Source organism: Sus scrofa, chromosome 8 (assembly GCF_054392235.1).
Source record: "Sus scrofa isolate SSC_HxYL_T2T_F1_AM1 chromosome 8, Sscrofa_HxYL_maternal_Yorkshire_Landrace_v2.0, whole genome shotgun sequence".
NCBI lineage: Eukaryota > Metazoa > Chordata > Mammalia > Artiodactyla > Suidae > Sus > Sus scrofa.
In genome coordinates, this window is record NC_139390.1 from 25,363,251 (window position 1) to 25,386,548 (window position 23,298).

The window sequence follows — 23,298 nt, forward strand, 5'->3', positions numbered from 1 at the left end:
GTTATACTCTAGTTATGATACTCAGTATCCACTGGAGATTGGTTCAGGAGCCCCCTTCTCCCACTTGTATATCAAAATCCACAGATGCTCAAGTCTCTTACATAAAATGGCACAGTACAATGAATACAGTTGGCCCACTGTATCCATGTCAGCAGATTCAAACAATCACAAATGACAATTTACATCTCAGTTCGCTGACTCTAGGAATACAGAGGACTGACTGTATATTTATTTAAAAAATGCACATACAAAGGACCTGTGCAGTTCAAACCCATGTTGTTCAAGGGTTAACTGTCTATATGTGTGCCTATACACATATATGTGTGCACACACACACACTAACTTGTATTATAACATTTACAACTAATATCATACTCAATACAAAATTATGTATCAATATCTACAAAATATTGCTCATAAAAGGAAAATCAAACAAATATCTGTACTTTTTCTTTTTCTTTTCTTTTTTTTTGGCCACCACCCATGGCATATGGAAGTTTCTAGGCCAGGGACAAAATCTGAGCTGCAGATGCTATGCACAACACAGCTATGACAATGCCAGATCTTTAACCAATCTACTGGGCCAGGGATCGAACCCATATCACCACAGAGACTATGCTGGATCCTTAACCTGCTATTAAAACATATAATAAAGGAAGATGGATTAAGAGAATTTTTTTAGTAGATATATGAAATTTAAAGCCTTTTTGAGGAGAGTGAATTTCAATGCTTAAAATATTCATCAAGAGTTCTTTTGTGGCACAGTGTTTGAGGATCCAGGGTTGTCACTGCAGCAGTTTGGGTCACTGCTCTGGTATGAGTTTGATCCCTGGCCCACTGATATTCATACGCTGCAGTGTGGCCAAAGTGTGTGCATGTGTGTGTGTGTACACACACTTACACATACAAAGTTTAACTATTGCAATAAATAGATATTCCTTTTATTGACAAGCAGCATTTCATGTATCCCATTGTACGAATGTACTACAATTTGTGTACCCATCCACTGGTTGCAGAACATCAGCTTTGTTTCTAATATTTGACTACTAAGGAGAAAGCTACTACACAGTCTCATCAACATATTGTTTATACATCCCTTAAAAAGTCATTGTACTAAAGTTTATAGCCAGCAATTGAACACTTGCCTCCCTGCAACCAGAGCCACTGCAGTTGGATCCATAACCCACGGCACCACAGCAGGAATTCCTACAATGCATATTTTAAATTAAAACCTAACTTCAAATGGTGTCACTTTTCTAAGTAAAGACCCTTACCACACTACTACCCAATTCTAAAACCCATCTGATTGTGCTGTTTAACTTTTACATATGCTAATTAATACACAGCATATTAATATTTTTGCATTAGACAATTACCTTTTAGAACTTTAAATTAAAAAACAAAAACAAAAACACAGAATTCAACTTTTCTCTACATCCTTTCCAGTGCTATTTATTTATTTTTTTTGCATGTTCCCATGTTTAAGTCTACTGTTTTTTTGTTTGTTTGTTTTTTGGCTGTACCCACAACATGGAACTTCTCAGGTCAGTGATCACACCCATGGCACAGTAGTGAACCAAGCCACAGCAGTGAAATGCCAGATCCTTAACCCATTGAGCCACAGGGGAACTCCAAGTCTACTATATTCTTGATAGCTGAAGAACTTAACTTTAATTCTTTTAATTTCCTGTTTTTGTTTGAGAAAGTCTCATTCTGGGAATATACTTTTGCTTAAAAGATTACTTTGGGTGACAGGTTTGTTAGTTTCTCCCTTTTTGGCACCTGAAAGATGTTATTCTATTGGCTTGTCCTGCATGTTGTTTTTCTGTCCCTCTCTAAGCAATATTCTGAGGTTACTTATTATTCAAAACTTCTTAGATGGGTGGTAGAGATGAATATTTATTCTTATTAAGCCTTATTCTTGAGCATATGCCATGTCCCTGCATTATGGGAGTATAGCTTTTCAGTCCTGCTACTATGGATGTTGAGTTCAGCATTTAATCCTGCCTCTCCCCCAGGAATAGGGTTTTCACTGCAAATTCCCTCGCTTAGCTGCAATCAGTTTTCAACTAAGGGCAGCAATGATGGTTACTTTCTACTGCACATACACATTAAGAGTTTTTAAGAATAAACAGAAAAAGACAGATCTTGATGGAGTTTCTTGCCACTCCTGTATGGCTACTGCTGTCCCCTCCTGAGGTCTGCATTGCAATAAAAATTCCTCAAGGCTTTTTTCAGTCTTTTCTATGACTATTTGGTGGCGTGTACAGAGAAAGACCCTGAGAGAAGGTGTAGATAACCCTACTATCTGTGGTCCTCAAAGTTTCAGACTATCTCATTTGCCAATACTTAACATTCATCAAATTGTCACTCCTAGTTGCACTCTCTCTGTTGGTGTCCAGTTGTGTTTATCTCAAGTGAGAGTCTGCTCATGTTTTCTCTCTCTCTATAGTAAATGACTGTTGTGGCATTTGTTGGCTCTGCTACCTTAACTCTCTCTTGGGTTCAGTAGAAGTCATAAATTTGACAGCAGTTGTTTAGTGCTTAGGAGTAATGCTCCTATATCCTGGACAGGAAGCAAGATACCATGGGCTTTTGAGGATAAAATGAGGCCATTGTCGTGATCATCCTCATCATTCGTATTTAGAAGCTGAGTGCTGCTCTTAAGTACTTTATATCTCATTTATTGTCATAGTAATACTATAAAGTAGGTAATTTATTTCTATTTCCCAGATAAAGTAAGGGATGCATATAGAGAACATTTCACTTGCCCAAATTGCTATAATAAAGTAGAAATTTAATTATTAAAGTACTGACCCCATTGTTCACACCATAAAGCATTAAAACACTGTTTTCTATCATAGGAGGGAACATGTGAAAGCATCTAAGAGAGTTTACGGCTATACTCAGTTAAGTGCTCAACAAACATTTTCATCCTTTCTCTGTTATTCTTTGTTTCAGTCCTTGTTGACATTTATTGTCATCTCAAGAATGCCAATGCCAATGTCTATCAAAAACAATTTTATTTTATTTTCATAGGGCCTTCCAGTAAGTGTTTTTTGGTTTTTGCTTTTTTTTAAAACACTGTCACATTGTGACACATTTTATTCAGCAGCTGGAGCATTTTAAGTTCACAAATAGAATCTAAGTCATTATTGATTTCTTTTTCCCTTTCCTTGGGCAAATAAGCTTTCCAACCTGTGTTTATTTTTAGATATTAATAATCAGATTGAGTGGTTAATGGGGATGCTTGCTTCTTGTGGTTACTTTGTGCACAGAGCTAACGCTTCCGGCCATTCAGGAAGGCATTCAATCTAAAAGTATGCTATTTCCCCTTTAGAGGCTAAGAAATGAGTATATGGCAATAGAGAAATAAATATTCTGAGGGTATTTATAGGAGCTGCACAATGCAATTTTGACCTAAGATATTTCCCAGAACAACAGATCAATCTTACACTGATGATTTATAAAGGCTTAGATTGGCCTCCTGAAACCACAAATCTGTGACACTGATATTTTTAATTTCCTTTTGTTCTGTCCTAGTCTAACCCTATCATTGTCAAGCACCAACTGGTCACTGGGAGCGAAATGCAGGTTGGGGCATTCAATTTATCATGAAACTATTTTAAGAGGCCCCTTCCTGATATAATCGTAATTCCAGACATTTTCCATTAGATTAGGCTTTGTCTTCATATCTTGCCATAGGACAGAACTCTTAAATATTCTTATTAGAACACAGTTCAATTTTAACCTTTTGAGACACAATGGACTTTGATTAATTAATAAGCTAATGGACTCCAAAAATTTTTCATTCATTTTAACAATCAAGGCATGGACTTCCAACTTTGATTTGAGTGGCTTTTCTCATAAATATGCCAATCTCAGTGGTTACTCTTTTTATTTCAGAATAGTCTTTTTGTGTTATGAATTTTTCTTAATGCCTCAATTTTTTCTTTAAACCTTAGGACAATTTACATGAAAATTTACTCTAAAAGATAAGATTTCTTACCTAAGCCATTAACCCAAATCTAAACAATCATTTCATTTACATTCTGTATTTATTTTATTTAGAATACAAGGATTGTTTAATGTTTTTAAGAACATGTATGTGGGGAGGTGGAATTCCAAGGTAATCTCAAATTATACTCAATTTTGTATAATCTCTTACCCTTGTGTAGATAGAACCTAAGGATATCAAGAGATATCACTCCTATGATTACGCTACCTTCTTTAGCCAAAGTAATTTTTCAGATGTAATTAATGTCCCAAAATGACTGACTTTAAAATAGGGAGATTAGGAGTTCCCGTCGTGGCGCAGTGGTTAACGAATCCGACTAGGAACCATGAGGTTGCGGGTTCGGTCCCTGCCCTTGCTCAGTGGGTTAACAATCCGGCGTTGCCGTGACCTGTGGTGTAGGTTGCAGACGCGGCTGGGATCCCGCGTTGCTGTGGCCCTGGTGTAGGCCAATGGCTACAGCTCCGATTCGACCCCTAGGCTGGGAACCTCCATATGCCGCGGGAGCGCCCCTAAGAAATAGCAAAAAAAAAAGACCAAAAAAAAAATAATAATAATAAAATAGGGAGATTATCTAGGTGAGCCTGACCTAATATCACCTGAGCCCTTTAATCTAGGTCTAGAGGTCAGAGATGGAGTAAGTCACAGGTTCAAAGCACAAGAAGGGTCTGATTTGCCTTTGGTGGCTGGAAGACTGGGGATGCCACATAGCAGGGAATGCAGGCAGCCTGTAAGAGTTAAGAATGGCCCCTGGCTGAAGACTAATAAGAAAATGAGGACCTTACGGTCCTCTAAAAGCAAGGAACTGAATTCTGCTACAAGAACAAGATTGGATTCTGAATTTTTCCTCCAGACCCTCCAGACAAGAGCTCAGCTTGATTTCAGCCTGGTAACACCATGAACCCAGTAATAAACCCAGTAATGAATATCATGTGGGACTTATGACCTACAAAACCAGGAATTCATAAATGGGTATTGTTTTAAGCTATCAAATTTGTGGTAAATTATTACACAACGAGAGAAATATATTTTGGGTTTTTTTCTTGTGTTATGCTGAATATTCCTTTGTCTCATTCTCTTCCTACAAATGGATACCTATGTCCTTGCTATCAAGAAATTTATTTAAAAGCAAAAAATGTATCCATTAGAGTATAGCTATCACATAGGTTGTAAATTAACTTCATAGAAGAAGGACCTATTCAGAGTCTACAGACATATGTTTATTGCCTATTTTAATAAATATGTTTATCTCATACTTTCGAGTCTGTAAGAATCTAAAGTTGATTACAGAGGGTACAGTGAAAAGTAAAAGCAAAAGTTTCATAGGGATGAAAAAAATAGAAATTTGCAAAACAAACATAAGAGCCACAGAACAGTTTGAAGTCACTAGAGTTTGAAATCACTAACTCTTAATCATACTAATTTTAAGAAATAAAAAGAGTATCTGCCAATCAACAGATGAATTTACTGTAACTCCCCAGAGAGGGTGGGTGGGGTAGATTAAACCTTGAGATGAAAAAAGTTCTTGCTTTGTAAAGGCATTATAAAACGATCCTATCTAGCAAGGTCTCTGGAGTCAAATGGAGAGCCATAATACGAAATGAATCTTTGCTGCTTTTGGCCCTTAGAATTTTGGAACTGTTATTACCACAGTATAACTTAGTCTATCCTGACTGATTAAATATGTCTTTTCACTTCAGTATAGTAAAACTTCATTTTTCCAGTTCAGTTTAGTAAAACTTCATTCTTCTAGTTCAGTTTAGTTTAGTGAAACTTCATTCTTCCAGTTTATTACAGGTAGAATACTAAAATCATCTTTAAACCCTTCTCCTTCTCACATCTAATATTTATCACAGAGTCCACAACTAATCCTGTTGATTCTATCTTCAAATGTATCCACTTCTCCCCATTTATTGCCCCACCTTGAGCTAAGCAACATAAGCCTAATTATCCCTTGCCTGTCATTAGCCTCAAACTGCTTTTCATAAAGAGGATTTAAGAGCCTTCCTTAGAAAGTGCTGTATTTGGTTAGATAGCCTATAATAAAATTCAGTATGTGATCAATGCATAAATAAAATCTGTATTCTCACCAGGTATGACTCTTATTCTAAAATTAAGAGAGCCTATCTATGATTGAGAAAGCACCTCGATTCTAGTGGTTTCAAAACAGAAGAACAGAGATTTATCCTAACTCACCAGGTAAACCCAGCAGACATATAATCAATTTTATTAAAATAAGTTGCTTTAAAGAAGGAATAATGAATATGAAAGGAAATAGACCCAAAGAACTCTGTTGTGTTGAATTAGAATTAGAAGTGTTAGTATTAATTTACAATTCCTAAATGTGTATATTTTCTAAGGGCTAAGAGCTGAGAAAAGGAAACAAACAAACAAAAAAACAATGAAACCTCCAAAAGAAAGAGCACATTTAGCACATGAATTCATTTTAGGATATTATCTACTACTATAAGGAACCAGGATTCTTAAAGAAATAGTCAATTCCATTATCAGGGCAGGGAAAAAATATGATGAACCCAAAATGTATTATTGTACCAGAAAGAAAGTAGAACTGAAAAACTGCAGAGTACTGCCAAAAGGATACAGAAGCCAATTTGAATGGGCTCCTATTGGCCAAATAAAAAGCAATACGAACAGCAAAATCAGAATAACATAATGTCAACTGTAATATACATGTCAAGTATACAATGCCTTATCAAATATTTAAAGATAATATCCCTGAATTTACACTGAACCACACCCAGATAATTTGAAGGAAAATACTTCAATAAAGGAACTATTTAGGCAGTATGAACAGGTCTGAACGAACCAAAGGAGATGGCAAAGCCCCAGGGATCCATAGCAGAATCAATGGGCTAATGAGAGACTTGTAATTAGAACCTGGAAAAAGCTGGAACTGTGGCATTAAAACCTACTGAGGGTGGCTAGAGTTGGGAAGGTATCTGAAACAGTGAGGAATAGCAAGCTCTCTATTCTATTTATATCCTGGTGGCACCTCGTATTAGCCTCATTAGCAAGAGTGTCCAGGTGATACAACCATGGGAGTCACACCCACTTGGCTGAGCAGGGCAGAGACAGGACCTGGTAGAGCCAATATACAACATTTACGCCACATCATCCCTTTCCAGAAATCTCAGCCAGTTGGAAATGACAGTTCGGTCTATTGCTAGGATTTGATCAAATTTTCTTTCCAAGTCTCCTTAATTCTATTTTATTGTCAATCCAGTTACTTCTTTTTTTTTTTAATGATTTTTATTTTTTCCATTATAGTTGGTTTACAGTGTTCTGTCAATTTTCTACTGTACAGCAAAGTGACCCAGTCACATACACATATATGTTCTTTTTCTCACATTATCCTCCACCATGCTCCATCACAAGTGACTAGACATACTTCCCAGTGCTACACAGCAAGATCTCATTGCCTATCCATTCCAAATACAATAGTTAGCATCTATTAACCGCAGATCCCAGGCCATTCCACTCCTTCCCCCTTCCCCTCAGCAACCATAAGTCTGTTCTCCAAGTTCATGAGTTTCTTTTCTGTGGAAAGATTCATTTGTGCCATATATTAGATTCCAGATATAAGTGATATCATATGGTATCTGTCTTTCTCTTTCATTGTCAGTCCAACTACTTCTATCCCCGGAATGTGACAAAAACTTCTCATTGACTGGCATGCAGTCCTTCTATTTGTTCGTCTTATGATAGCTATTTTAAGAAAATTTTCTAAGAGTACTCTTCCATCGACTGTTGCAATAATATCCAACAGATCTCAGATCCCTCTTGACCTAATGATACTTTTTCTCCTCTTTCTACTTGACACAAAAAAGAGAAATGAAGAGAGAAAAATAGTATGATAATGCTGAAGGCATTAAAACTTCAAAATTAGTTCAATCAACAGCCATTATTTCCATTTTCCATTTCCTTACTCTTAAGGAAACATGCATTCTTCTGCGTTGTCATTTTCTCCTTTCTGCTGTGTCATTTTCATCAGAATAAAAACAAATTTTAAAATCACTCATTTTAAAAAAGAAGAGAGGAAAAACTCTCATTGACCCTATTCCTTCTCTAGGTATTTCTTCTTTTATATCAAAACTCTTAAAATCACTGTCACAGTATCCTTTCTTGCAAATCTCTCTTATCCCATTGTAATCAGGCATTTTCTTATTATGACTTTACAGAAAAAAGTCTCTTTTAAAGTCTCTTCTATCCTAAAAATTTTTTATTACTGCTTATAAAGTGGTAATGAAAAAAAAAGCCTCTTTTAAAGTCCACACTATCAAGTCCAACAGTGGAGTTGAATTTCATTATCAGCATTAAGCACAAATTATTATTCACTCATTTCTGAATTATTTTATTTCCTTGGTTTGGGGACAGTGTTTTCTCTTGGTTTCCCTACTGCCATGTCCAGTGGATAAACTTTTTCAGTCTCCTTTACTTGTTCTCCTTCACCTTCCTGACTACTCATCTTTCTGTGTTCCATGGCTTACATCTCGTACTCTTTTCTCTGTACTTGATTCCCAAGATTATGGCTTTAAATATTTAATTCTAATCCAGATCATTCTCCCAAAATCTATATCCATACAGGCAACTCTGAATTCGGCATCACTAGTTGAATATTCAATCAGAATTACAAACATGGCACATTTAAATGTCTTCTGAAGAGTCCTAAATGCTATTCATTAAATGTGTCCAGCTTACACTTTTTGGGAATATGGTGAAAATGTTATCTCTAGCCTTTTGTAATATAAATGTGACATGTTACCTGCTTTGGCAAATGAACTACTGAGGGTAAGTTATGAGTTTTATTTCTGGAAAGAAGCTTTATAATTTAGTACATGATTCAATAAGTTTCCTGACCTGTGCCACAGTGATTGTTAAATCACATATCAACATGGAGCCTTAGTCAGGAGGATCCTTCAGAGGCTATGACAAACAGAAACTTCACTATTAATTTTCTTTGGATATATATCATAGCTATAAATGAATTTGCATTATTTTTAGCCCCTGATATTTTGGAGTTGCTTGTTATTACAACATACTTTAGCTTATCCTAATTTGTACACCTTCCTAAGTGTGTTCTTTCTCTGGTCTTCTTCATTTTAGTTTGATGCAACTTTATCTTCCAGGTAGGCCTCAAATCTTGAAATTATCTTAGACTCTCCTTTCCTTACATGTATTTCACATCCAGTCCATCACCAAATACTATTGTTTCTAGCTTCAAAACGCATCCACTCCTCACCATTGACTGCTCCACCTAGATTTAAGCAATTATAGCCCCCATTATCCTTTGCCTGGATACTTACAAAAGCCTCCAAACTGTTCTTTATGTTCCTCTCTGTGTCATTATAATATGTTCTCAACTGTGCAGACAGAAAGAATCTTTCAAATACAGGTCATATAATACCACTCAATGACCAAAAACTCGCCAATGACTTCCTATCTCAGTCAGAGGAAAGCCAAATTGCTATAAATCCTACAGGGTCTGGTCTCTTCTATTTCACTGACCTTATACCTTATCTTCTTCCTTTAAATGCACCAAGCAAGCTTTTGCCTCAAATATTTTCTTTGCCAATCTCTCTATTTGATACATTCCTCCTGACCCTTCCTTTATTTGGGGCTTACCAATGAATCTTTCAACATATATAAACAGCAATTTCTCTCACTTTCAAAACTCCTTTTAATCTTTCTTATTTTTTTCCATGCCATCATACAACCTGACATCTTACTTATTTACTCTTTTTTATTGTCTGCCTCACTTTCAAAATAGAGCAATGACTACCATGACAAATAATTCTTTTTTTTTTTTTTTTTTTTCCCTGCTTTTTAGGAATGCATACATGGCACATGGAAGTTCCCAGACTAGGGGGTGGAATCTGAGCTACAGCTGCGAGCCTAACGCCACAGCTACAGCAATACAGGGTTCCAGCTGCATCGGAGACCTATACCATAGTTCATGGCAATGTCGGATTCCCAACCCACTGAGCAAGGCCAGGGATCGAATCTACATCCTCGTGGATACTAGTCGGATTCATTTCAGTAGCACCACAACAGCAACTCCGAAAGGTAAATAATTCTTTGAGATTGCTAACTGCAGGATGGAAAATAAGGTTAATCTCAAAAGTCATCTAGTGTCTGATGGTTGTGCTTCTTTAAGGCTCCATGCAATGGATACATAGGCCATATCCTGGCTCAGTAGGAAAAAGCATCATGATCATTTATTTAGAGATGTCTTCTATGACTTCGGAAGGGTTGGTATTCACTGGCTTCTAGAATTTCTCATGAAACAATAAACTTAAACCTAATTTTAATATTAAACTTCAACCCTGGTTTATAAACAGATATTTGAAGAGCTTTATCAACCAGGTGGGTGGTAGAAAGGAATATTAATCGCTGGCTTGATACCCTGATGAAATTCCAAAACCATAATGGCCACCCTAGGGCCTCTTTCTTCATATACTTAGCCTTTCTTCACATACTTAGCCTTTCTCTCTTTCTCTTTCCATGCCTTTCTTTCCTTGTTCTATGCTGTCACATCTTTTTTACTCCCTTGCATATAGTTTTGTCTCTCTTATGAAGCTACTTTATTGCACTCTCGGATACTAGTTAGTATCACTGACAAAAACATCAACTAATGATCTACATCATTCTGTTCTCTTTAATTTGTGAGTGATCTAATTACCGCTCTTCTTCAGCAAATTATGAACTTATGAAAATATTGTACACCAAAAATTTTTCTGTCCTAAAATAAGGCATCAAAGTCATCTAAGGAAATTCCAAGATTACATTTTTGTCTGTGTGCTAGGACAGCGCTGCACATATACGGAAATAAACACCTGTTGAATAAATGATGTAAACAAATGTGTGGCTGCCTCCTCTAGCCCAACATTTTTCTTGAGGGTTGCAACAAATACAAATGTATGTATTTGTATTTTATGTATCATATATATATATATAATAAAACAGTAAAACTGTGATTTTGTAAATCTGTCAGGAACTTAGGTCTTAATGACATCACTATTTTGAAGCCTATACATATTCAACCATAGACATTGTCTCTTCATTTGAGTCTTCCCTTAGTTAAGATAGACTCTGATCTTAAATTGAAGGGCCAAGTAGCAAAATTTTTCAATTACACAAAGCATGCTTACTGCATTAACACCAAAGGTAGATATCAAATAAGGGTTACTGAAAGGGGCATATTTTCTGAAACTAAAGTTAAATGCTGGTTTCATAATAACTTCTGATTTTCAGTAAAGAATAATTTTGGAAATAAAGGAAAACAGTTTCACTCTACGTATCCAACAGGGGAGGAAAAAAAAAAGCAAAACAAAATCCTTTACAAATGTAAAATACTCTCACCATTTTGTATCAACATTCTCATCATTAATTATTAAATTTCAACTGGATCTAGTCTACACTGATTCCTTCATTCTTAAAAAAGTCACTCAAATCCTCTCAGGTGTCAAGTCTGTAGAAATGTAAAGGATATATTAGTAAAACAGGATCATGGCCCTTAAGAAATCTATAGTTTTGCAGGGAAGAAAAACTTAATAAACCAGCACTCCTAACAAAATATTATGAAGTTCCATGAGTTGACAGTAAACAATTTTAAGAAAAAACTAACTTTGAATTTCAACATTTAATTCAATCCCAATACTGTATATATGACATGTATATTTCTAAGCCAGTCAGAGGTATAAATTTTCTTACTTTTTTTTTGCATATGTAACGTATATTTTCAGAATATTTCAAGGGAGAAATAAACTTATTTCTGTCTTCTATAAGAAAGCTATAGCTAATAAATTAAGCTTGTTTGCTCGTCCAATTCCAGTGTCTAAAGCTTAGCAAAGTTCTCATTTGTGAAATGGTCTTGTAATTTAGAGACTTAAATGTGATTATGAAAGAGCATTAATTTAAACAAGTGCCTATAGGATTCTGCACATTAATTTTGAACTCAAGCAATGTGTAATCTACACATGGAAGTATATCAAAAACATAAGAAGTGAAAAAACCCAAAACTCTGAATTCAAGGAAAAGAGACATTTTTGTCCTTCAGAGAAAATACAAGATAAACATACATAAGAGAGAAAGTATAATACAGACATACCTCATACTCATTTAACTGAAAATTGGAAGTCTCCCAAAGCAGATATAAATTGAATTGGGCATACTCTTTCTGTGATAAACTGTAGAATAGGATTAGTATGGAATTGAGCTCAATTTATCAAAATTTCATACTAGTCCTTTTGTACTGAGAATGTTGGGTAACATCTGAAAACATCAGTTCTCTCGCTCTATAGCAGGAATAATTTAGCTATGACAAATTTGTTTTAAGTTCAAATGAAATAATGTATATGAAACAACTATGTATTTGGTTATTTTTTAATTCCACATCTTTCCAGATATAAAGAGTAGAAATGGCTTTTCTTTTTTTCAAAATCAAAATAATATAAATTTAAATATACTGCTTTTTCATTATACTACAAATATGCTATAAGATTTTTCTGGCTGTACGGTATTTTGTATTACAGTTATATCACACTTTATTCCAATATTGCTAATATTCATATTGTTTCCAATTGTCTATGTATAACGTTCTCTGAACATTCTTATCCATAAAACCTGTGTACATTTCTTTGATTTTCCAAAAATTAATGGAAGAATTACTAGGTAATTAGTTTATTTTTATAGTTTCTGATATAGATTGACAAGTGAACCTTAACTCCAAAATTCATGATCTTTCCACAATATGTCTCTATTTTTACTGCACTCTAACTTACTTGAGTGAAGTAACAGACTTGTTCTTAAAAACATTACATACAAAACAGAAACTGATTTATATAGCTGTCTCCTTAAATAATCATTGACAAATCAAGTATATACTGTGAAAGTGTTTTTTAGTGAATGTAATCATCAAGTAGAAATGTTATAATGGTAACCAAGAATGTGTACCTCCTAAAGCCAACCTTGAAATGAGGATGGAACTTAGATTATTTAAAAGAGCAGGTAGAAAACATGTTCTTCAGGTTGGCTTTCTCAAGTTCACTTACATTACGTAGGCTTTTTTAGGACTAGGATAACAAATAGCTTATGGTTATATTCTCTGGTAAGTGCCTGAGGGACAATATTTTATATTTCTAAACTATTTAACATTTCTATACCTAGAATGATTCCTGACTTAAAATAGGTATTTTATAAACAATTGCTACATACAGGATAAATAAGAAAGAACAAGGATATGACTGTGAGACTCTGAAAGCAGCAGGCAAGTGATTAATTAGTCTGATGAAACTATCAAGTCAGGGAAAGTGCTATGGCCTGGATGACTGTATCTCTTTTAGAATCATCTCTTGAAATCCAACCCCCTCCCTGCCACAAGGTGGTGATATTAAGAGGTGGGGTCTCTGGGAGGTAATTAGAAAATAACAATGGAGTCCTCAAGAATGAGATTAGTACCCTTATAAGAAAAAGCTCACTTTCTCTCTCTTCTCTCTGACACTTATGGATGGCTCTGACAGCAACAAACCTCAGCAGACATTAGCTATGCAAGACCCTGATCATAAACTTCCTAGCCTGCAGAAGGATGAGAAATAAATGCCATTTACACCAGGCAGTCTATGGTATTTTGTTATAGCAGCTGGGCTGACTAAGATAGAAGGTTTATGTGCCACCTGTGTGTTAGAAGAGGACTTCTTCAGACACATGTTTAAATTAAATGTAAAATAATTTCTATAACCTTTTGGACAATGACAGATAAGAAAACAAGCTTGGAGTTGGGCCCTGCTTACTAATGGAATTCAACCTCAGGGAAAAGTTACCAAACATTTAGTTATGGCATAGCACAGGGGTAAAACCATGGACTTCAGAGCCAGAATGTATGGCTTCAAATCTCTGCTTTACATATTAGCCACTACAGTGTAATCTTGAGCAAGTTATTTCAATTTCCTCATCTGTGAAATGGGAATGTTGTAAGAATCACAAAAGTCAAATATATCAAACATTCAGAACAGTGTTTGGACACTACGTTTGTTGGTAATATGCATTTGTTTCCCTTATTAGCTTTCCATATGATTCAATATGCTTCTAAGCCACTTATACACTTTATATGCTAAGAGTAATACATTAGAAAATTTGGCATAAAATTGGATCATTCACAGTAACAAGCAAAAGATAAACTGGAATAAGCTTCAAAAGAAATGTACATGAATTATATTATTGAAGTTAAAAATGCCTCAAGCGTTTTTTTATTTTTAATTTTTTTATTAAAGTATAGCTGACTTACCACGTTGTGCCAATTTCTGCTGGAGAGCAGTGACTAAGTCATACATACATACAAATTCCCCTTCCTATTGAAGTATTTTTTATAAATTCTGTCAAATATTAAGTGCAGCCATTAAATAAGACATAAAAATCCTGAGTCTTCCACTCCAGTGGAGGGAGAAATAAAATAAAAAATGTAAATAAAAGTATAGATAGATAATAAATAGAGAGACTGTTCAGTCATCTTTAGAGACTCAACTATGCTCTGATTTCAAGTCCTTCTGAAGGGACACTCTTAACACTACATTGACAACTTATGACGACAGAGCTGATATAAATTTGACTATAGTTTCAACAAATCCAAATCCAGCTCAAATACACGAGACTGATTTGGGCTACACTTCAGAGGGCCAACAGGAAAGTATGTGTCTCTGTTGATAAATATTACTTACTTCAAAATCTATTATCCTTTAATTCTCAATATCTGGTATGCAATCTAGAATGGTGAAACAGAAAAAAGTAACCTCCAAATCACAAGGGACCTATGATTAGGTAATCAATGATAAAATATTTGTAATAACACCTGAAAACAACAAACATTCATTATCTCAGTTTCTGTGGAGCAAGAATACAACCATGGATTAATCTCAAGCTATCTCAGAAAGCTTGCAATCCAGGTGTCAGCTGGGGTTGTGATCTTACCTGAAGGCTCCACTTGGGGAGGATGTGCTTGCAGAGCTTCTACATGGTTGCAGGTAAGATTCAGTTCTTTAAGGGCTGTTGGACGGAAGGCCTCAGCTCCTCAAGGACTGTGGATGAGAGGGCCCCTTTAGGTTTTTGCCATGTGGACCTCTCCATAGGGCAGCTCATATATAGAATTTGACTGAGACAGAGAGAGAAATAAAGAGAATGAATGAATGAGAGAAATAATCCAAGACAGAAGCCACATATTTTTTTCTATAATGTAACCTTGAATGTAAACTATCTTGATATGATCTGTTCATTAGGAATGAGACACCAGGCCCAGGAGAGGTGATTACACAACGGGGTGAATATTTGGAGGTGCAGATATTTGGAGACATAACAGATCCATATTATTTGTAGAGTCATATAAGAATGAGTATATTAATTTTTACTAAACTGTTCTCATCAGTTCTTGGGAAGAACTTATAAAGTCATGAATACTCAAAAAGGCACAGAGAAGCAAAAATAGAAGACTCTAAGTCCATGCACTATGCCATGCTCTATAATACTGGGAACTCTCTGCAGTCACTTATTTAAAGCCAACTGTATTTTATATTAAGCAAATTTATATTTTGTTTTATCTTGCAAATTCAAAGTCCTTTGGAGAGAAGAGACTAGAAATCAGCAGGAGGTATTGTATTTGAAAAAGGGAGAAAAACAAGGAAAAAAAAATTGCAAAAGCACCCAAGCAGGCTGTTTGGGAACACTTAGTGTAAAAGCCATTTATTGAAATGTATATTTCAATTGCTACTAAGGAGTCTATTACATTTTCATCTGGAACTGTTAAAGTATTTTTAATATAAAACAATCATTAATGAGGTAAGGTTTTATCTGGGGGAAAAAAAACTTTTCACTAAAGCTCATTTCCAGACAATTTTTTATTAATTAGTACTGTGCACTCTTTCTAAAGCAAGGTCAATACTTTTTCATCAATATATCTTCATTTAACACTAGATTTGGTCATCTAAACAGTTTTCATTAGGTTTTTGGTTTTTTTTTTACTGTCCCACATGAAAAGTCCTCAAAATAGCTCATCAACCCTTATTATTTCATCACCACCTAATCAAATTAAATAGCTGATTATAACAGCAATTACTAATAGTTTATCTCTATTACTGTCGGTAAACAGCTCCAAGCACTAACAGAAGGACGAATAACCACCTACCATGCAAATTTGGTAAATGGCAATTTGTATCTGTTTTTCAGCTGGTAAAGCAATTACATATTTGTAAGTAATTTTTCTTTTAGCAGGAGTCCAAAATCTGAGATTTGGGCACTTTACTTCATGCTGAATATGATGACATAATGATAGAACTGAAGCAGAATAATTTAAAGTGATATATACATTTTTTGTGAACTTGAACAGAATGAATTCCTAGAAGTCTTTAATAAGTACGATTCAAAAACTTCTATTACAGGAATGTTCTAATTTATATATACTGGAAAATATCTGGACAAAGAGCAATAAATTAGAAATTTTAAATTATTCTATTTTTACATGATAATTTAAGAGAAAATGTTATTTTTTCAGATTTATTGAGGAATACTGACAACTAATCTGTACAGATTGAAAAGGTACAACATAGGGGAGAAGTTCCCGCTGTGGCTCAGCAGTTAACGAACCTGAGTAGCATCCATGAGGACTCCACAGCGGTTTGGTCCCTGGCCTTGTTCGGTGGGTTAAGGATCCAGCATTGCCGTGAGCTGCGGTGTAGGTCGCAGAGGCGGCTCGGATACCACCCTGCTGTGGCTGTGGCACAGACCAACCGCTACAGCTCCAATTAGACCCCTAGCTGGGAACCGCCATATGCTGCAGATGTGGCCCTAAAAAAATTAATAATAATAAAATTTAAAAAAAAAGGTACTACACAGGAGTTCCCATCATGGCACAGTGGAAAAGAATCCGACTAGAAACCATGAGGTTGTGGGTTCGATCCCTGGCTTCACTCAGTGGGTTAAGGATCTGGCATTGCCATGAGCTGAGGTGTAGGCCAGTAGTTGTAGCTCCGATTAGAACCCTGGCCTGTGAAACCATATACCACGAGTGCGGCCCTAAAAAGATAAAAAAAAGTATGACATAATGATTTGATGTATCTATACATTGTGAAATGATTACCACAATCAAGTTAATTAACAAATCCAACACCTCACTCACATAGTTAACGTGTGTGTGCGCGCATGATAAGAACTCTAAAGATCTAGTCTCAGCAGATTTCAAGTATTTATACAGTATTAACCATGCTGTACATTTGATCTTCAGAGATTATTCTTCCGAAAACAAATTTAGTAAAGTTGCAGGTCTGTTGTGTTTCTATACATTAACAACAAACTTATTGAAAAAAGAAATTGAGAAAATAGTCTCATTTATAGTAGCATCAAAAATAAAATACTACAGTTCCCATTGTGGCTCTGACTATTATCCATGAGGATGCAGATTCAAACCCTGGCCTCGTTCAGTGGATTAAGGATCTGGTGTTGCCATGAGCTGTGGTATAGGCCACAGACAAGGCTTGGATCTGGTGTTACTGTGGCATAGGTCAGTGGCTACAGCTCTTATTTGACCCCTAGCCTGGGAACCTTCACATGCCACAGATGCTGCCTTAAAAAAGACAAAAAAAATAAAAATAAAAAATAAAAAAATAGTAATAAAATAAAATACTTAAGAATACTTTTAACCAAGGAGGTCAAAGACCAGTACACTAAAACTATGACATGTTTATGAAACAAATTGAAGAAGACACAAATAAAAGGAAAGGTATCCCACATTCTTGGACTGGGAAAATTAATCCTGTTGAAATGTCCATACTATCCAATGAAATCTACAGATTCAATACAATCCCTATCAAAATTCCAAAATATTTTTCAGAGAAACTAAAAAAAAAAAAAAAAAAAAAAAAAAAAAAACCTTAAAATTTGTATGTAAGGTGCCATTCTGTGATAGTGCAGCTGCCCAATTCATTCTTTTTCATCACTGAAATAACAGAAATGCTCCTACTACATGATTGAGGAAACCAATTGTGACATAAGCAAAGCGAATTTTATTTATTTAGACAAACAAGGAAGATAATAACAGAATTCTAAAATGTCAAATTAGTGAAAGTGAGTACAGAGGGTTTTACTGATATAGTTGAGTGTCAAAAGTTCTTACTATGAAATAAAGTCTTTGGATTGGTTCATATCCTGAGACTTGATGGAAAATCTTCAATGGTGAAATTTAATTTTCCTGAGACAATGAATACATAACTAGTGGCTGCAACTCACACAAAGACTAAGCACAATAATTAAATTCTGGTTGAATGTTCCAAAGTTATGATGCTAAATTGGTGGACCCAGGCCAAGTAAACATTTTCTTTTTTGGGGGGGGTGGGGGGCTGCTCCTGCGGCATATGGAGGTTCCCAGGCTAGGGGTCCAATCAGAGCCATAAGCCACCCGCCTACACCACAGCAACACGGGATCCAAGCCGCGTCTGCAACCCACACCACAGCTCATACACCACAGCTCATGGCAACGCCGGACCCTCAACCAACCGAGCAAGGTCAGGGATAGAACCTGCAACCTCATGGTTCCTAGTCGGATTCGCTAACCACTGCGCCACCAGGAGAACTCTGAGGTCAAGTAAACATTTTCTAGATTCCAAATGTTCTGCCTTGGAATGCCACTTTAGAGATTTTTCTACTAGTTCATTAAGAGATAACCGCATATAACGCAAAAGTGATGGCAAAGATACCGTCCTGGCTGATAACGTCTAAGGCAACATGACCAAACGGGAAAAAAAAATATTTTTTTTTCTTTTTACCTTGGTGGTCACCAGGGTAGTCAAGGCTTGGTCCAGGGTGCGTGGAGTGCAGGCTAACCCAGGAAGGCAAACAGCACAGCTGGAACCCAAAGGGGAACTATGTTACCGCGTGTGTCACGGAGTCAGTATGGGTCCAGCTAGGACCCGCTGAGGCCCTAGCCGCCTGGAGAGGCTCAGAAAAGGGCTGAATCAGGCGGAAAGTGCGGCACTCACGAACGCCTTCCCAGAGGCAGCGTAGTCTCGCGAGATCTCAGGAACTCTCGGGAGGCCTTGCAAGGGGATCCTAGGAAGAGAAAGTCGGGGATGTAGCCGATATCCGCGGCCGGTTGTCCCAGAGTACCCTGCAACCCTGCAACTAGTGTGGCTCCTGCCGCCCGTCAAGCAAACCTCAACCCTCCGTTTCCCCTTCCTTGCTCTGAGTCACAGTGGAGCGGCGTCTCGCCCTAGAGGCCTGGCCAGGTGCGGAAATGGACTCTGGCCCCAAGTCTATGTAGGGGTGCTCGCTACATCTTAAACCTTAAGGCCTGTGAGCGTTTATGATTTCAGCTAACTTCTTGACACATTTCTGACCACCTCTTACAGATTTGAAAAACTCCGATTGTAAAAATTAGCATGTCAAATAATTTAAAGAGGTTAAAGAATTAATCATTGATAATTCTTAGTAATTCCCCAGAATAATTTTTTCGTGTGTGTAGCTCTGCGCCACAGTCTAACAATATAAAATTGGGGAGGAATGTGTCAAGGGGGTCTTAGGTGTCTGCAAAATCTTTAATGCATACCTCTTAGGCATACGTTAGGTTTGTGTGTGGTAAGCAAGCGAAGTCACACTAGTCTAAAGGGATGTGATTGTTAAATTTAGTTCTTTTATTGTGACAAGAGTGTTCATTCCGTTGATGTATTCCTTGGGGAGGGAAAATTCTCTGAGTAGGAGTGGAGACTGTCAAGAAAAATAAATATTTTAATTCAAAAAGGAGAACTCCCATATTTGTTCCCAGCATTGCTGTGTTTTCAGCCCCTGTGAACAGCTGTATAATTATTTTTTACAGATACATTTTGCTGTTTCTCGTCCAATTTTAAGGTGACTGAATGTTGGCGTTAATAATATGAGACTCTTTCATTTACCAGAAATGTCCCGTGGAAGGTAAATGATTTTCTAAAGTGTCTGGAGAAATGGAGATTAGATTTTTATCCAGAAAAAAACAGGTAGTAGAGGTTAAAAGTAACAGTCATAAGATATAAAGCTGTAGCTAAGATGTATGATAGTCTCTTGGTATACATTTTGGGAAGAATAGAATATTATAATATTTAAAGTACCTCTCTTCAACAAGTTTAAGGAATGAGAATTAAGTTATCAGCAATCTAATACTGTAAAAGCAGCAAAATGGAAAGAAACAGACTAAGAGATTAACCTACTAGAAGAAAGAATATGCTAATCTAAGGCTTTTGGCGTATAGATAGCCTTGCTGCAAAGATCTGGGGTGGAAGCTGTATAATCTGTCATCAGCATCATACAAAGTTCTAGGTTTAGCAGTCTTCTGACAATATTGAGATATCAGACTATTCTTTAAGTAGCCTCAATTTGAGGTGTGTAGTTGGGATTTTTTTCCTAATCATTTTTAAGTGATTTATGTTTCTGTAATTTGGAAACATGATCTTAGGAGCCATCTCTTGAAATTTTACCCTGAGCTGTCTGCTTACAGTAACATAGAAGACTCTTTCCATGCAATGGTTGTCTTTCTTTTTCTCTTCCAGAAGTCTAAGTCTTCAGATTTTAAGTTATCAAAGGTCTTTTGGAAGAATGTTAAAAATAGGCTGCTTATACCTTTTTAATGTCATGACTCCTTTGCCATATGCATTTGCAGCCCAGCAGATTCTAGGACCAGAAATGATATTCCTAAATGTACTGGTTGGCTAGTTACTAACTGATATGGAAAAAGTGATAGAATTATTTCCTTGGTTTACTACTGCCTTTTCCTATAATATGAAAGATTATAAATCTTTTGTGCATGTGTGTGTATAATTTGTCTAAACAGCAAAGATTGGCCCTTAATTATTTAAGAAAACAGAGATTCCTTACTTATGAAAGAACTAATGTCTTTAAAACCATGTTACTTTATTTTTCAATATTTTTAGACATTTACAGTAAATAGGTAACCAAGTATTGTTATCAAACATCCACATTTTATATTAATCAAATATTCAGATACTCTATGACAACTTGTTGATTTTTGCTTCTCCAAATTGGACCCCTAACTATTCAATTCAATTCCATGAAAATTGGAGAATGCCTTTTGTACCTAATACTATCTTTGAGATATTTCTGATACCTCTGGAAATTTACATAAATTATTCTTTAGTTTTAAAAAGAAAAGAAAGGTGCTATAAACAATTAGGTTACTTGGTGTTTCTGCTGATGAGCTGATGATGGGAAAAGCTGACAGTTCATAAGAAGTGTTCAGCTTTCCCCAGGCTAAATTTGTATAGTTAATATATAGTTAAAATAAATATTTTACAAATTAAATGGTTTGGGGAAATTTTTGGCAATTTGACAATTCTCTCACTTTTCATAATATGTACTCAACTCAAAAGCACTGAAATAGTAGCTTATCAAACTTGTCTATATCAGACTCCTGGTGATGTTTGGTCTGATTGTTTTGAACAACAACTGCATAATGCTATTAGTCAAGTATTTTGTAGGGGAGGAAAAGTTTTCCTCAATCCTCTTAGGGTCCCTGGCAGGTCTGAAAAATAAACTGACAAAGATAAATTAACAGGAAAAAGCATACATATTTTATCAAATTTTTACACGTACATAGGAGACTTTACGAGAGAATGAAGACCTAAAGAAGTAACGGAAGCAAGAGCTTTTATGCCTTTTAGACAAAGAAACTACACATTTGTAAAGAATTTTGACAAGACAGAAGAGTTTGTGCTAAGGGTAGTAATGGTGAAGTAATTAGGAGTATAAGAGTAAGCTAACAAGGTTTCTTTATACAGATTTCTTGGCCCCAAATTCCCTGTGTCTGTGATAAGACTGCCTTCCTTCCTCCTGGTACAGGGAGGGTAGCTTTCACCAAGTTTATCTCCTGCTTTCAGGAAAGAAGGTGGAGAGTAGAAGGGGGATAAAAATGACCTTCCTGCTTTGATTTTCTCAAACTCCTTCAGCTTAAGGTATTCAACATGTCAAGTTACCATTTTTGGGGATAGCATGTTGTGAACCCTATGAATATGTTAATAAATGTAAACTTGTAACTACTATCCTCTAAGCACGGGGTTCTTATCAGACTAACCCAAATACTTTTATACAATAAAGGTGTCTTAATCTTGCCACTTGATGTTTTTAATGTCTTTAAGTATATGATTGCTGTATTCATGGTTTGGTATTAATATTTTTTATTCATTATTATTGAATGTCTTATTTCAATATTGTGTTATCTAAAAATGATGTTTGTCCATTTAAAAATCTGATGTAACAAACTGTCTTATTTGGAAATAGGCTTAACAATTATGCTTATACATATTTTCTGTGGAAATTGTGGGGGATTGTTTGTTTGTTTGTTTTCAGATTTTTTTTTTTTTTTTTTTTTTTTCAGATTGACCTTACTATATTGTTAGCATGACAGAGAACCAACCAAATATTTTTGTTAGCGATGTTGCATCATTCTTGTTATGATCTTGAAGAGTACCGGAATGTGACACCCCAAAATATAGCACTTTGGCATATGGATTGTTTTTAAGTAAAGGCCATTGAAAACTAGGTGACAGTGGAGAGACTCTAAAAACAGAACAAGTTTTCTTTTTGTGAAGGAAATTTCCATTTATGAACGTCATCTCTAGACCTCCTACCAGGAATAAGAGGACTCTTAATAACTCTTAGCAATGGAGAAGGCATTATCTTAAATCTGCATTACAAGACTAACTAACCAACATAACTAAACAAGCTTTGCTATCATACTTTTCCTGCTCATCTTCCCATTGTTTGCCTTCTCTTGCCCAGAAGCCCCAAACCTCCCCTTTACTTATGTTTTTGCTTAAAATTCTACATAAACTCAAGGTCTAACTACCCCTTTGACCTATTCATCTCTGACTCCCATATGCAGGCAGGGTGCACATGCTAATACACTTCTGTAAGATTTTTCTCTTATTAATTTGTCTTTGATCAATTCAATTTATAGGGCCAAACCAGAAATCAGGAGGGTAGTAGGAAAAATAACTTTTTCTCCCCTATCATCTCTTGTCAGAACTTTCAACTTCTGAAATTATTAATAAATTAGCCACAGTCATTTTCAACCTTTGTCATCTACAGGTAGTTTATTCTGATTTCTGCCTGAAGTCTCTCTCATCACCCACCTGCCGAAGATTCTGTATTGCGTGAAGAAAGGCTGTCTCAGATCCCCATGGAAAAAACTTTATCAGGTACTTCAAAATATTTATATTTCAAAAAATACACTCTTGGTTTTA

At 35.8% G+C, this 23,298-nt stretch overlaps 2 long non-coding RNA genes across 3 annotated transcripts in view; one reads left to right on the plus strand and one right to left on the minus strand.

Annotated features, from left to right (window-relative positions):
- The window catches only part of LOC146400376 (uncharacterized), a 118,000-nt gene extending 98,927 nt beyond the window's left edge, over positions 1 to 19,073 (minus strand). The window contains exons 1-2 of one of the 2 annotated variants that reach the window (XR_014813729.1): positions 18,838 to 19,073; positions 14,999 to 15,179 (exon numbers count right to left, since the gene is read on the minus strand). This is a non-coding gene — a long non-coding RNA (uncharacterized LOC146400376). The remainder of the gene's footprint in view (positions 1 to 14,998; positions 15,180 to 18,837) is intronic. The other variant, XR_014813728.1, reaches the window with a different exon arrangement.
- A 26-nt stretch (positions 19,074 to 19,099) lies between these two features.
- LOC102162681 (uncharacterized) overlaps positions 19,100 to 23,298 on the plus strand; it is an 87,245-nt gene continuing 83,046 nt past the window's right edge. Inside the window, exons 1-2 of the long non-coding RNA XR_014813730.1 lie at positions 19,100 to 19,296; positions 23,144 to 23,253. This is a non-coding gene — a long non-coding RNA (uncharacterized LOC102162681). The remainder of the gene's footprint in view (positions 19,297 to 23,143; positions 23,254 to 23,298) is intronic.